The 14411-nt window shown below is 36.3% G+C and overlaps 1 long non-coding RNA gene across 1 annotated transcript in view; it reads left to right on the top strand.

Annotated features, from left to right (window-relative positions):
- Positions 1 to 14411, top strand: part of LOC140335697 (uncharacterized) — a 71711-nt gene that overhangs the window by 28946 nt on the left and 28354 nt on the right. The gene's annotated exons all lie outside the window — the stretch shown is intronic.

Genomic DNA, 14411 nt, shown 5'->3' on the forward strand with positions numbered 1-14411 from the left:
TGTGGTATTTTTTCTGCAAAAAAAAAAAAAAAATTTTCAGCGCTCATTAACTGCTTTTAAGCCTTACTTCTACATGGCATGTTGCTGAGTGTCCACTGACATTTGGTCTCAAATTTCCAGACAGTATTCACAGGTCTACACAAAATAAAAAGCTTCAGTATTGTTAACACATATCAGTTATGACAGAATTAAAGCTGTCTATGCTTACGCATAGGGAACATCTAATTGAAAGTGATGCAATATAGAATATATTTATTGTCATTTCTAGTACATGTGAAGTTTGTGCAATGTACGTTTAATGAATCATTATCATATATTTATATAGAAATAACATATTACACAGTGCTTGTCACTAACTGGTCCCTGGAGGAACACATGTCAATCTCAATTTAATGTCCTTATCATAATCAAATGTCTCTTTTAAAGCCTCAGGCCATTTTTTATTTGGAGGGCAGGAGCACTATTTACCTATCAGTATGTTTTGGGATGCTTTGAGAAAATCCACACAAACATGGGGAGAACAAACTCCACGCAGATAGTGACCTGACCCAGATGCAAGCCTATGACCTTAATGCTGCAAGGTGAGAGTGCTAGCCATTGAGACAACATGTTCATAAGTATCCAATAATATGATCTGCCACAATTAACTAGATTATTCTAGAAGTTACCAAATGCCATAATATGTGATTTGTGGTAAATGTTTACAATGTATTGCCACATACCGTAGTAAAAGATTAATGCAGGCCAGCAAATCCCATGATATGTGTTTGTGGAGTCATCAGTGGCCCTGTTTCCAATAAAACATGAATGCTAAGTGTCCAGCACTTCTTACTTGTAAGAGTCAAATATACAGCAGCTTTCCAACTTTTGTCCATTAGCATTACATATCTGGCAGGAACGAAACTTTCTGACCTCTGCATGAGCATCAATTCACTTCTTCAAGAGTGTTGCTATTTGTTGTTTGGAGAGATGAAGAAGAAACAGAACAGTGTGAATCTATTGTGCATACATATATTATATATATGATATGGAACACCAAATAGGTGAAATATTTCTGTCCCTGATTGTTAGGTCTTCAGTTACACTTGAAAGGACATTACAGTTCCTGTTAATGGGGCACCATGGTGGGTAAAACCCTCAATTGACTGGTTGGGCAGAATATTTTGCAGAAATGAAGATAAAGATTCCTATATAAGGAATACTCAGTTGTACATTTGTGGGTGTGAAAAACTAAGATCTTTAGCCAGATTCATCACATTCCAATGTTCAACCACTTTCTAACTTCTATGGTAAGCTCTGCTCACACATGCTTTAAACCTGAAAGATGATTATGTTGGAACATTATTTGTCTTTGGATTACTTAATACCCTATTTGTTCTAAGCAAATTATTGCTCCATGGTAAAATAGTCAAATATTAGGTAAAAGAAAATAAACAGTAATAGCTACATAAATCATTATGCAGGCATTAAAATAAAATGTAAGTGAACATTGAGTGGGAGTTTGGCCAGACTACAGATCTGATAAAGTTATTTGTGCCCAGAAGACAGTCTTGGTGAGTTGCGGCATTCCAGTACATTGCCCTGTATTGCTTGTCTTCATAATTCAGAGCTGTATAAACACGATACATTCACATCTGAGAAAACTGACTTCACACAACAGGAACATTTTATACCCACCATCAGCACTTCACTAATGTTAACACAAAGCATCTGTTGAACATTTTAGTAGAGAATCCCACTGGAAACAATAGTAATTAAAAGTCAATGTAACCTAATGCAAAAATATTTTTAAAAAACTTCAAGCTAAGATCTGATTTAGTAACAGTATCATTCTTTGGAAATAAAATTAAAATGATGTTGATAGTAATCAAGTTTTGGATGACACTTGTAATATAATTTCTTTTATTACTTTTATTCTTCTTTAGAGCTCTCCATATTCCTGCTCCAGAACAAATGCTGCAGGTTCTTCAGTTTCTTAAATAAATCTGGGGATTAGGGGACCTAAACTTTCCAGGAGTGTCTTTTTTTGCCACAAATTTAGGGGATGGTTGGCATTTGCTCCATGTGTGGGATTAAGGTATTTGTGTCATCTAATGTCTCCTAACCTCCTTTTGGCTGGGCTTGCAAGCTGTACCCTATTTTCTCCCAGTATGCAAGTCCCAGAAAGATTACAACGGATGGTCTGGAATGGATTTTGTACAGTCTCTTCTCTCCTGACTCCCCAGGGAATTATTGAGTTGAGTTCCTTATACTTGCAGATCTGCCAATATAAACAATCATTTATTAGGTACTCAAATCATCATTTTGACTCACCAATATGACCCTCATGCTAAAGGTCTGATCTCCTCCCTTTACTCCTCCCTATTAGTGGTGCTTTTGACAACACGTTACTAAGACTTTGGAAAGGTATGATCTTCCAAGACATTTGTTGGAGGACCCCAGTAACCCCTTCCCCAGTTTAAATTATCACAATATTCTGAACTGTATATAATATATTTAGCATCTATGCATTAGTTCAGGTGTTTTCAGCTTTTTTGTTCCGAATTTTTTAGTTATTCCTGCTAGAAATGTATCAATAATTTATAACAGTCATCAGTAATATGTAGAAAGTTTTGCACATGAGAATAAGAGTGTGGTATAGAGAAAGGCCACTTTACATGATGATTTATAAACCAGGATGTTAAATAAAAGGTTGAAATTCGTATACATAAACTGTTTTTACAGGCGTTTATTATTCTCTACTGCTAGTCTTCAGTTTTAAACAAAGAGTTTCACTCTGCATCTGCCACTCTCTGCTACTAGTAGTTATTCTGCTATTTGGACCCAGTGCTCTGTGCCCAGTAATTAACTGTTAAGCCTAGTCACAGGGGAGAAAATGTTTAATTGTTTTTTTACACTTGATTGTGTTTTTGTAACAAATGTGCTGTAATGCATGTTGTGGCATGCTGCAGTACAGTGCTTTATTCATTTAAATGGGTCAAGCTGCAGGAGAAATTGCACCTTCTTGAGTAAAAACTGCTGAAAAGTTTTACAACTTGATAGATGTGTCAGTGTGCCTTGTGGTAATACACTGCATGCTCCAGTAACACAGGGTGTCTTGGCCAATCAAGCATGTTCACAATGTGTTCCAGACAATTCATGTCAATGCACACATATGCCAGTATATGTGGACCTTCTGTTTAATCACTAGAATAGATTCATAAATTACCTGATAGTGTTATTTTTTTCTTTATTCATGCTCTGCATTCTTCTGCTGACCTGACACTAGCTGTGATTTGATATTGATTGGTTTTGATCTAAAATGTTGTCATTTATTTGGAATAGTAAACAAGAGCTGCAAAATGCTGACCTTGGTTTGTCTTTTATTTAGTGGAATGCATTCTTTTTTATCTTAAACTGTTCATAGAGCAACCACATCCTCTGTAGGGTCACAACTTAACAGTATCCGTACAGTTAAGACAATACTTCTATAAATGGGTCGTTGGTGAATATTCATCTTCTCCACTTCAGGACAGCACATGACTACTATGAGACCTGAGTAAATATCAACTCTGATCTGCATTGTTCATCCAGTGTTAGTTCATTTTTGATCTGCTTAAAATGGTTGTGTCCCAGCAATTACCAGATGCCAATTACCAATTACATACTTGTATATTTACATTTTACCTCCATATAAGAATTGTGTCGGACAAACAAATATTCAATGTATTTCCACTAAGGGAACCACTGACATAATGTCCTGTTTCATCTTGGCCATGAATTGACACTGTTACAAAGATTCATCTCCCTGTGGTCACCCTCAAATACACCATAATCAATTATTTATAATGGGGTTATTCTAAGAAGCATTGCACCTTTTAATACAACTACATTTGTAGATGAATGTATGTTTTTGTATTTCAGCGAGCAGGACTAAGGAGACAGTTAGTTGATGTGTGTCCAGGTTATTTTAATTATTGTAACTTTCAATAAAATGGCCAACACATTCAAAAGGTGCAGAAGGCCCCCTGGTTCAGGGCTACAAAAATTATCAAAAAAAGTGTTCCATATCAATTACTATGGTCAACAGAGAACTTTATATCAATCATAGATAAAATCAAAAATTGTTATTGCTAACTAAATAAACTGGTATGTGGACAGCAACTTATATACTTTGTTTTCCATTTTCAAGGTTGGAATGAGAGAAAATACCAATTTTGGTATATAAAATTATCCAACTGATGTAAAGATATGTCAAACTTATCCAAACTTTTCCAAAAAAAAAAAAAGACTACTTAGCTGACTTTAGCTGATACAATTACTTTATTAGAACTAAAATATAGATAAAAAGTAGTAATCAGTATGTCTAATGTGGTGATGGGTATTTTTACTCACAGGTACACCATGTACCTCTAATGGTATTTCAGAATAAAATATTAGCACACAAGCAAACTTACGTACATGGAAAAAAGCAAAGCACATTCATTTAATACATGTGAGGTTCAAACCACACAAGGCTTGGTACTTTCTCCTATTATGCTGTTATTTACTTAGATTCTGTCAAATGTACCTCTAGCAGGAAAGGGCCTGAGATTCACAGCTGGATGGAAAAACACAGCACAGATGGTGAGTGGACTGAGTAGACATTATTCTCTTCACTTTTCTTCCCTGTGACTCATATTGTGAACTCTGTAACTTCACTGACTGTAAGATTCCTGACCACTGGGTAGTACCCGTCATCCATCTCCTGTAAAATACATCACTGTAACCACTACAAATAAATTGGAGTTCAAATTGCCCCTGCTATCCTCCTGACTATATAAAATAGAACATTTTTTTTCTACAAGAAGACAAATGTTTCTTATCTGTCAGCGTTTTCTTTGTCTGAATATTTACTGAGCCCTAGGGCCATTTCTAAGACTGTTTAATCACTTTAGTCTTGTTTATTTAAAATGCAACATAACTGAAATCAAGGAACAGAACTCACATGACTGTACAGCCTACCTACATGAGTGTCTTTGTAGACTAGATCTTTTTAAAGTGGAAAGTTAAAATGAAACAACAACCAGGCTTTTAAAAACAGTAAAGACATCCTATGTCACTTCTGTACTTAAGGATTTATCCTTTCTTGTTACTATCCTCTTTACAATGTTCATTGAGCCATGCTGTTTAGTGAACAATTTCTGCATATACTGAAATAATTGAACTCCCTTGCATGTATGGGAGTTAATTCATACCGCCGTGGACATTTAAATGGTGAAGTTCCCAAACCCAGAAGACAAGTGGAGTTAGATATTGTGGCTGGAAGTTATTTAAACAGTATAAAATGTATATGGGAGGCTCCTTTTAGTGCTATAGTAGCAGAGACGTGAGCAGATTAATAATTATTGTACAAATCTCAATTTCTCCTTTAAAAGTCTAGATTACCCTTAGCAAAGATTGTCATATGTTGGCTTGAAGATGCATGTACTCCTCTGGGTCACAAAAATATTGCGAACAAAAGCCATGGTATTTCTATAAATATGAATACTAATAACAGTATTATTAATTTAAACGTGAAACATAGAAAAAAACTTTCTTGTTTGAACACATTTTTTAATTTTTATCTCTTTTGTTAATAGATGCATCAGAATGATGCTTGATTTGACACAATGCTATGGGAAATACTGATAAATCATCAAGGCAAATGCTGAGTTTTATAGGGCCATGGGCCCAGTAGGGTTTGGCATTGCTACTATTACTGATGAACCTGATGTATCAATACAGAAGAAGGAAACCTTGTACTACTTCACAGTAACTAGATTTAAGAATTTATTTCGTCCACATTTACAGCTATTTGGTGACTCTGGAAAAGTTTAGACAGTTCTTGTATCTGGCACTTTCATACATAAGTAAAATATGCACTCTGTTATCCATTCTCTATATGGAGGGTCACTGACTAGGATAAAAGACACATGTCTCAAAGATAAAAGTAGGGAATGGTTCATGAGAAGGGGCTGTGAGGGCACTCAGCTAAAAGACAATAATGAAGACGCATCCTGTGTTTATATAGCTTTTGAGTGTCCATAAAACGACCCACGTGTCACAGCATGCTAAACCTTCCCCTATTTCATGATCAAACAAATGTGTTCTATTGCTTAGGCTAGAACTGAGGGTCTAATACAATTGTTTTCTTATCAAGTAAGGAGCTAAGTTGACTACAGGTATACAGGTATTTCAGTAAAAAAAAATATTCATGAGGATTTTAGGTCCAAAACACATACCCCTAGCCAGCAATTCTCTGTTGGGGATAGGCAGACAGCTGCATTCAATATGCACTAACTTTAGGAGAAGATTAATGCATGGTTTAAAATAATAAATATAGTAATAAACACACCTGCTAGCCTGGTGTTAATATTTAAGTGTACACATACTGTTTATCAAAATAAATTGTTCAAATCACCAGTTTATGGCTAATCCAAGGCAAACTGTCAAGATCCTCCAATTGCCAAAGCAATTGGAGGGTTGTTGTCATCTAAAGTTTGCAAATGATAACCCTGTCAACTGATTGACCTTACACACTGTGCACAATCATCTAAATGTTTAAGAGGATACCTGTACCTTCACAGTAAAGTAAATATATTCTTTGCTCCCATCTGTACTTAAGAAATGAAAGTGGAACTCCCTCTCTGGTATGTTCCATTAGGTAGGTATAATTACTGTACATGTTGCATGCTGCATCTCTTGCTCCCATTCTCAAACAGTGTACATGTTCAACAGAAGACCTCGCTTCTATTGTTCTTATGTGGATTGAGTCATATATGTTGGCACTGATCACTATGATGGTATGGTAATAATATAATAATAAGTAATATATATAGTCAAAATTGTTGGCATTTTTATTTTTTTGGTTGATGGTAATTTCAACTTTGACCATTTTGATCTCAAAGGCAAGTTGTATTGAAGTCATTGGCCGCTGACTTTTTGAAATAATTGCAAACCCCATGAATATAGTAAGGTCCCCAAAATTGCTAGGGATGTCAGGGGCTGTGTGGGAACATGCCCCAAGTAAAATGTTTTAGGTATAGGTGTTAATAACCAAATAAGCAAGGGTTATTCAGCATCAGACTTACTCTATTTACTCTAACTTTATTATTAGCATTCCAAAGCTTGCATAAACAATAGTTTTTTCCTTTAAGTCAATCAGAATCATTTCTGTAAATAAGACACTTTTATTCATTCCAGACTAAAAAAAGCACATAAACAAAATATTTATAACCTGGTTAAAAAAAGTCTTTAGGATGATTTTTTTTTATTTGCAAAAACTACATGAGTGCCACCTAATATTAAAACCAGACACAGACCAGACATGAAAACTGTTTCCCCTTTCACTTTATCCATTTCCGAAAAAAGGTTGAGTTTAGGCCAGAAATAAACACAATTAAAAAAAAAATCTTTTTATTATTATACTATGTTCAGGAAATTTGCAATTATTTGCAATTAATGTAAAATGTCAGCAGACTATACTGACTGTACTTTACCATTGATTTGTGGGAATGCGTTTTTAGATTTTTTTTTATGTTCCCTGTTATGCTGAGAATGTTCCCCTGACATTCTCAGCCATTTTAGTGGCAATACTATGTTCATGGTTTTTGCAATACCTTGCAAAAGTTGAAATCTCTAAAATGTTGAACATTAATTTTGATATTCATCATCGAATGTAAATATTTCCTGGAACCTGGAAATTACCCAGGTCGAAATTTCGGCACTCTTCCCTGGTGGTAAGCAAGGCAATGTAAAAATCAACAGCAACTAATCAGAATTAGGATTATTTAGAGCAGGCTTGTCCAACACCTTGAAGGCCATGATCCAAATACATTTTGGTATTTCTCTAACAGACAGTAAGAATATTGAGTAAGGTATGATCTACAAACAGTTAGAATTGACTGTCAATATAAACATTTTCACTTGTTTGTGGGCCATGCGTATAGGTCTTTGTCTTATATAAAATGATAAGATAAATCAGAGGGAAAAAAGAAATGGCAGGTGTGGGGGCATTCATAGAACTGCATACTTTACCAGACTTACATAGCAAAAAACAGATTAACCTTCTGGGCGGTTTATTTCTGTCCGGATTTATATGTCTAAAAGTGGTGTATTGTTTTTCATGAAAATTTATTTTACAGTACATTATAATAGTATGAGTATAATAAAGTTTGAAACACAAAATCATGTCAAAATAATGAATTAAATAAATTAAAAAAAATGTAGTAATAGATATATTAATAAACTTTGACATGACATGACTTGACATGGTTTTGTGTTAAAAACTTTATCATACTCATACTATTATAATATACTGTAAAATACATTTTCATGAAAGACAATGTACTGCTTTTAGACATAGAAATTCAGTGTATTGCATTCAATACAGTTATTTTGTATTTAATGCAAGCTGCAGGGGTGTAGTGGGGCGGCACGGGTGGGAACGCCGTGCCCCCACTTTTTTTGCAAAGAATTCTTTGGTGGTCCACGTCTCCTGTATTGAAATGCAGGCTCAGGGAGGAGGGCGGGTTGTCTCTGAATACAACCTGCCCACTAGGAGCCTGCACTGGGAGAGTGGGCGGGGTCTGGTATCATGATGTCACTCTGCGGGAGCTGTATTCCCCTTTGAGTGACACAGGCAGGGGTGTACTGTGCCCCCTCGTTTTTTTATGACTACACCCCTGAAGAGCTTCCACGTTAGTAGCCCTGGCTTGCTTTTAAATAATCTCTCAGAGAGCTAACTGCATTCTTACTGCTTACTTTGGGTTTCTGTCCCTTTTCATGGCCACCGCCATTTTAAACATGCTAAATTGAGGGGTTTACTAATTTACCAGAGTTTGGTGGCCATCTTGGAATGCAGCCTTTTTATGGGAAAACTTCATCACTGTGGGGTTGTTTTCAGGAAGTATGTAATAGTGAGAGGTTACCCATTTGTCAGACATTTGCCTGAGACCTTGGACCAGAGATTACTGCAGTCTGCGCATTTTTGATCGGTCACTTCTTCTTGGAAATGCCTGTGGTTCTTGGGAAACAAGTTGTGTGTAACCACTCTGATCTGTTGTGCTGTAATTTGTTAAACTGGTATTCTGTAACTTTTCAGTTCAAGATAAAGGCACACATGAAATATTTCTTATTGCTTGTTATGGAGTTCCATCTGCAGCACCTACATCACACTGCAGAAAGGGTATTTATATGTTTGTAGCTTTTCAAATACAGGTGGATTCTAGAGATCCGAGGATGTATGATCCCTGCCTGCACCCGGGGGTTCCCACTGCAGCCAAAGGTACAGTTTACCTGCTGAGCATTGAACTCTTTGAGCAGTACTATTGAGGTACATATGTTCCCCCTGTCATTAAAGTTAGTATAGGTGCAATGGTAAACTGTACCTGTACTATTCAAGTGTGTACCCTGGAAGTTTGTAAGGTTTAATAAACCCTATAAGCACCTGACAGGATAGGCCATGCTGGCTCCCATCAGCAGACATTCTTAAAGTGGAACTAAACCCGTGCTACTCACCTATCCCTGTTACATCGCAGGGCGCTGCCATCTTCGATGTTTTCTTCTTCTTCCTCCTTGTGGTCTTTGGCCATCTTGACTGACTAGGGATGACCTTATTCATTAGGGAAGCTGGGATTTCTGAGTTTCCCTGCCAACCACTGCTGAGCTGTGCAGCTCACCAAAATTTAACAAATGAGCAGCATTCAGGAAGGTAAAAATAATTACATCACCTGTCCCTTTCTGCAAAAACCACCTGCCTGAACATGAATTTTCCAATGTGTGACTTTAATCTAGACTTTAAGCTAGAGGAGGCCGTGGACAAGATGACTGTCATTTTCTTTTTTTTTTAGGGTTACCTTGAGTCACTGCCACCTGATCAAGTTTGGGATATCAGTTTCTACCAAACTTGTCAGGGTTTGGTCTATTCTAGCTTGACACTATTGCTCACTTAAGATAAAGACATTGTAGCATGAGTGCAAGTTAATGAATGATACATGGATGATTGAACATAGATAACTAAGCACATTTTAATTCACTGAACTTAAAGAGACTGATTTATTAAAGCTCCCCAAAGCTGAAGAGGATAAGTTTTCATCAGTGAAGCTAGGTAATCCAGCAAACCTGGAATGGATTCCTTAAAAGTCACTTGTTTTTTGTTTGCAAATATTTTCAGTCCTTGGCCAGATCTATTTCAGGTTTGCTGGATCACTCAGCTTCACTGATTAAAGTTTATCCTCTTCAGCCTTGGAGAGCTTTAATAAATTAGGTCCAAAGTGTATGTGCCTGTTTTACCAGTCATCTTTGTCAATCAATAGTGCATTTAAATCTACAAAAAAGTCACTACAGTGTCTGGATCATATATCTGTCAATGGCTTAATTTACTTGAATACATGAATATGGAGACATTTTTCATCCACAAATAGACATTCTTCATAAAATATCTGGTCAGTTTAAACACCCTTATGAACGGATAAGTCCTAATGACACTTCCACTTATGTCATTATGTGTTATCATGCAGTGTTCTCTCATACACTGCCAGGGTTAAATTGTTTTCAGTGAAGCAATGGAACAAAAGACGGAGCATGTGTTTGTCATTACTGGAAACAGTTAAAAAAGGCAAAAGAGAGTAGAGTCTGATGGAGTGGATGCTGAATGTGAAAGTAATTCATCCCAGCTGCACCTTACCCCTTCCCAGTTCCTAGATTGTACTTACATTCTAATGTGAATGAAGGGGTCAAACAAGGGAGACTTATGTCGCTTTCATTAAAAGTAAATAATAATTTTTATGAATACAAGGCACAGACAGCATTCTTCCTGAAAGCTTACCGAAAGCTCTAACTTTGTTACATTTTTCTTTGTCTGGAGAGCTTTTACTGTCCTATGAGCACTGTTAACTGCTCTGAGTTTGTTGAGGTTCAGACACATTCATAACCCGTAGGTAATACTGTATAATATAGTGTTGCTTCACTTACTGAAGTTATTTTAGATTAAATCCTGGAAAAAACAAACTCACCCTTGAGGTGGGCTCTCCTTGCACTGAAAGCTTTAAATTTTTTTTTCTGTAGAGTAACATTAAAAAGCAACTTTACCTACTGTATCTTTTCTCTGAGTTTGTCTTTAACATTGTGAACTGCATGCAACAGCAAAGAGAGAAAGAAAGGGTCAGCCAAAAATAAACTCTTTTAAATGTGATACACATTTTTACCAGAAGTTGGACTAAGTTGTAACGCTTCATGTCCGAGTCGAGTCCCAAGTCATTGACACCAAGTCAAGTCTCAAGTCACCAAGAATTCTTCCAAGTCAAGTCACTTCATTTATCCCCATTTGTCCCCATAAAGAAAAAGAGCTCTGATCCTGTTCTTGAGCACAGGATCGCATTCTAAGTCCACGGCTTTCTCCTCTGACAGCTGAAGGGGGCAGGGAGGAAGGCAGTGAGGCTTCTGTAACACCAACCTGCTCCCCACCCCCTTTAGCTGTCAGGATAGAAAGCCGGAAGTTAAGTCGCAAGTCGAGTTGCAAGTCGCAAGTCGAGTTGCAAGTCGCTAGGCTAAACCCCAAGTTGTGTCGCAGTCGTATTGAGTCCATATCGTGTGACTAGAGTTCCATCCTCTGATTTTTATGCATATTACTGTATGCATTCATACACATAATGTTATACAAAGTAAGAGAAAAACACCAGTGTGGAAGAAACTGTGGTGAAGATGTGCAAAAATGATACAAGACTTTTTCATACTCACCAAATATCCTGGATCCACCCTTCACTATCCTGGGACTCACAAGGTCCAGAACATGTCTAGAATGCTTCCTTCCAGTCCAAACGTTATGTTACAGGTTATTGTCCAAGTAAGAGTTGCGTTTTTTGTAACATGGGACAGGGATTTTCTATGTCCTAGAAAATAAAGGCCGTAACTCTGTTGGCATATTCCTGACTGAGATTCCACTGACTGAAGGTTGGGCCTGCATAAACAGACACCAATAATGAGATTGTTTCCTTGCATTTTCAGCTATGATTTGGTATTATTTACTCTATTCTAGTTTCCCACTGATTAATATTGTAAGGTGCACCATGTTTCAGATACTCCTGATTACACACTCTGTAAGGTGCAATAGAAAAAATAGGTCCAAATCCATTAGCAGAATTCAAGTCCAGTTAGAAGTACTTCAGTACTATAGCACATAGAAGAAAGTGGGTGTTCTTAAAAAAAAAAATATAAAAAAAAAAAAAATAGCAAAAGCAGACTTCTAATCACAATACCAGATCTTCAATAAAGCAACTCATAAATAATGATAAACATCACTAGTAAATATACCAGGTAGCAGCCCTGGGATGCATCCTCACATATAGCCACTGAGGGAGGATGAAAGACTACATGGAAGATCAGAACCGGGAGTAGGTTAGGGCGGGCCTTGAACATGTCAGGAATGAGTGGTAGCCAATAATGGGAGATAAAACAATGCAGACATGCACACTGGTCCATCTTGGTCAAAGAAAACTGCAGCAGGGTGCTAGGCAGTAGTATGGTAAACCATTTTAAGAATTGCTAGAAAGTCCCTAACTATTTAAACAATGTCCTTTTGAAGGGTGGGCTTGGAAAAGTAGTAATTTTAATAATTCTGGATTGTTGCATAGGTATGCAGTTTTTTACTGAGAGAATGGTCACAGTTAATTTATCCTAATCCAATATTCAGCCATGTCTATTTTTGACACAACATCCTGCATGCACTGCATATCAACCCCACATCAATGTGTCCCCCCCATGATGAAAAGTTGTAAAGTACACTTTTTTTGTATCTACCATTCACTGAAATTAGCTTAAAGTATTATGTGAAAATTGGTAAGCTGTTTAAAATGTTGCAATTTAGCATTGTCCAACAACAAACACAATTAAAAAATGTATTTTTTTATGTTCACTTTAAAAGACTCTAGCAAAAGAATAAATGATTGCCTATTCTGAGGTTTCCGAATTTGGCATTATGAGCAGAATAAAATTCTGCAGTGTTATTTTAAATTGTCATTCAACAGTGTCCTCTACTGAGCATTTAGTGGGTACTGCAGATGTCAGTAAAATTTACACTATTTGGTCATAGAGGAAATTAGAGAGAAGTAATGATCTAATAGAACTGTAGAAACTCTTTTGTTGGCATCGATGGTTTTCAATACCAAAAATCAAGTGCAAAATATCATTAATTTTATATATCACAAATAGTTCCCTTCATTTTCTCATTTTTTTTTTTAATGTGATCGTGTATTGGTGTTACACATTTGTCACATTTGTAATATAAATCACTAGTCTCATTTTTTCTTATCTTTTTTGGATAAAATATACAAAATTTTGGATGGAGCGGAAAAAGGTTATTAAAACTTACTGTCATGGTGTCTGTTCATACAGTTTGATACAGAAAACTGCAAAACAGACAGCAATAGAAATTGGACTAAAGTTGTAGGTTTGTACTACTCCCCTAAAAATATATTTATTTTTTTTTGTCTGTTGCTGTAAAAGATTTCTTAAAAGATTCTTTTTTTTACTGTCTGGTGAAACCATTATCACTAGAACACTAATGGAATAATGTATACACCTCCAATTTCTTTCACTGGAAATCATCTTACATGATCGCTTCCAGTGACAGATAAAAGGAATGTGCACTGCACCCAAAGCACCTGTTCTGTTCTATGGTGTGAGGAGGAAAAAGGAGTAGCACCCAGTTGTGCTCTCCTGTATTGACATGCCTAAGAGTCATACTTAATGGGGGGACTGCTGTACATATCAAGTTTTCTCCATTTGTTATAGGAGAGAATATTTTGACATGAGTACGAAGCCCAAAGAGGCTCATTTAGAATTCAGACCAGATATCATTATCCGCCCTTGATTATTCACTCTTCGCACACCACTCCTCATCCTGAAGTATAGCTAATTATGGCCCCATGGAGCAGGGACAGCTACGTGTTTAGATTTTTTTTTTTTTTTTTTTAAGCATCACTATGAATTTACCTCAGCAGATTAAGTGAAGCCCTTAAGTGAATTAAAGCACATCTAATGACATTCTGGATAAAAGTACAAACCAGGCAATGATTCTAATCATTTCCTACTTTATACAAAACTAAAAGGATTTGACCTTTACACTTCAAATATTTATTGATGCCAAGAACATATTGCACCATATTAGACAATAAGTAATGCTTTGGTGAATTTGCAAAAAGAATTGTAAAAATAATACTTTTTTTATAGCCTACATTGAAAAGCTTAGTATGTACTATGATGGGTTCTATTATTACAGATCAGTTGTCAATATACCTGGCAGGGGGAATAAATATGAATGGACATTCATATCCATTGCAGGACATCACTTTGAAAAGGTCTTGGCTTTTGTGCCATGAAGTAAATCTTGATATGTTGCAGTATGAAGCAGC

This window comes from Pyxicephalus adspersus, chromosome 7 (assembly GCF_032062135.1).
Source record: "Pyxicephalus adspersus chromosome 7, UCB_Pads_2.0, whole genome shotgun sequence".
NCBI lineage: Eukaryota > Metazoa > Chordata > Amphibia > Anura > Pyxicephalidae > Pyxicephalus > Pyxicephalus adspersus.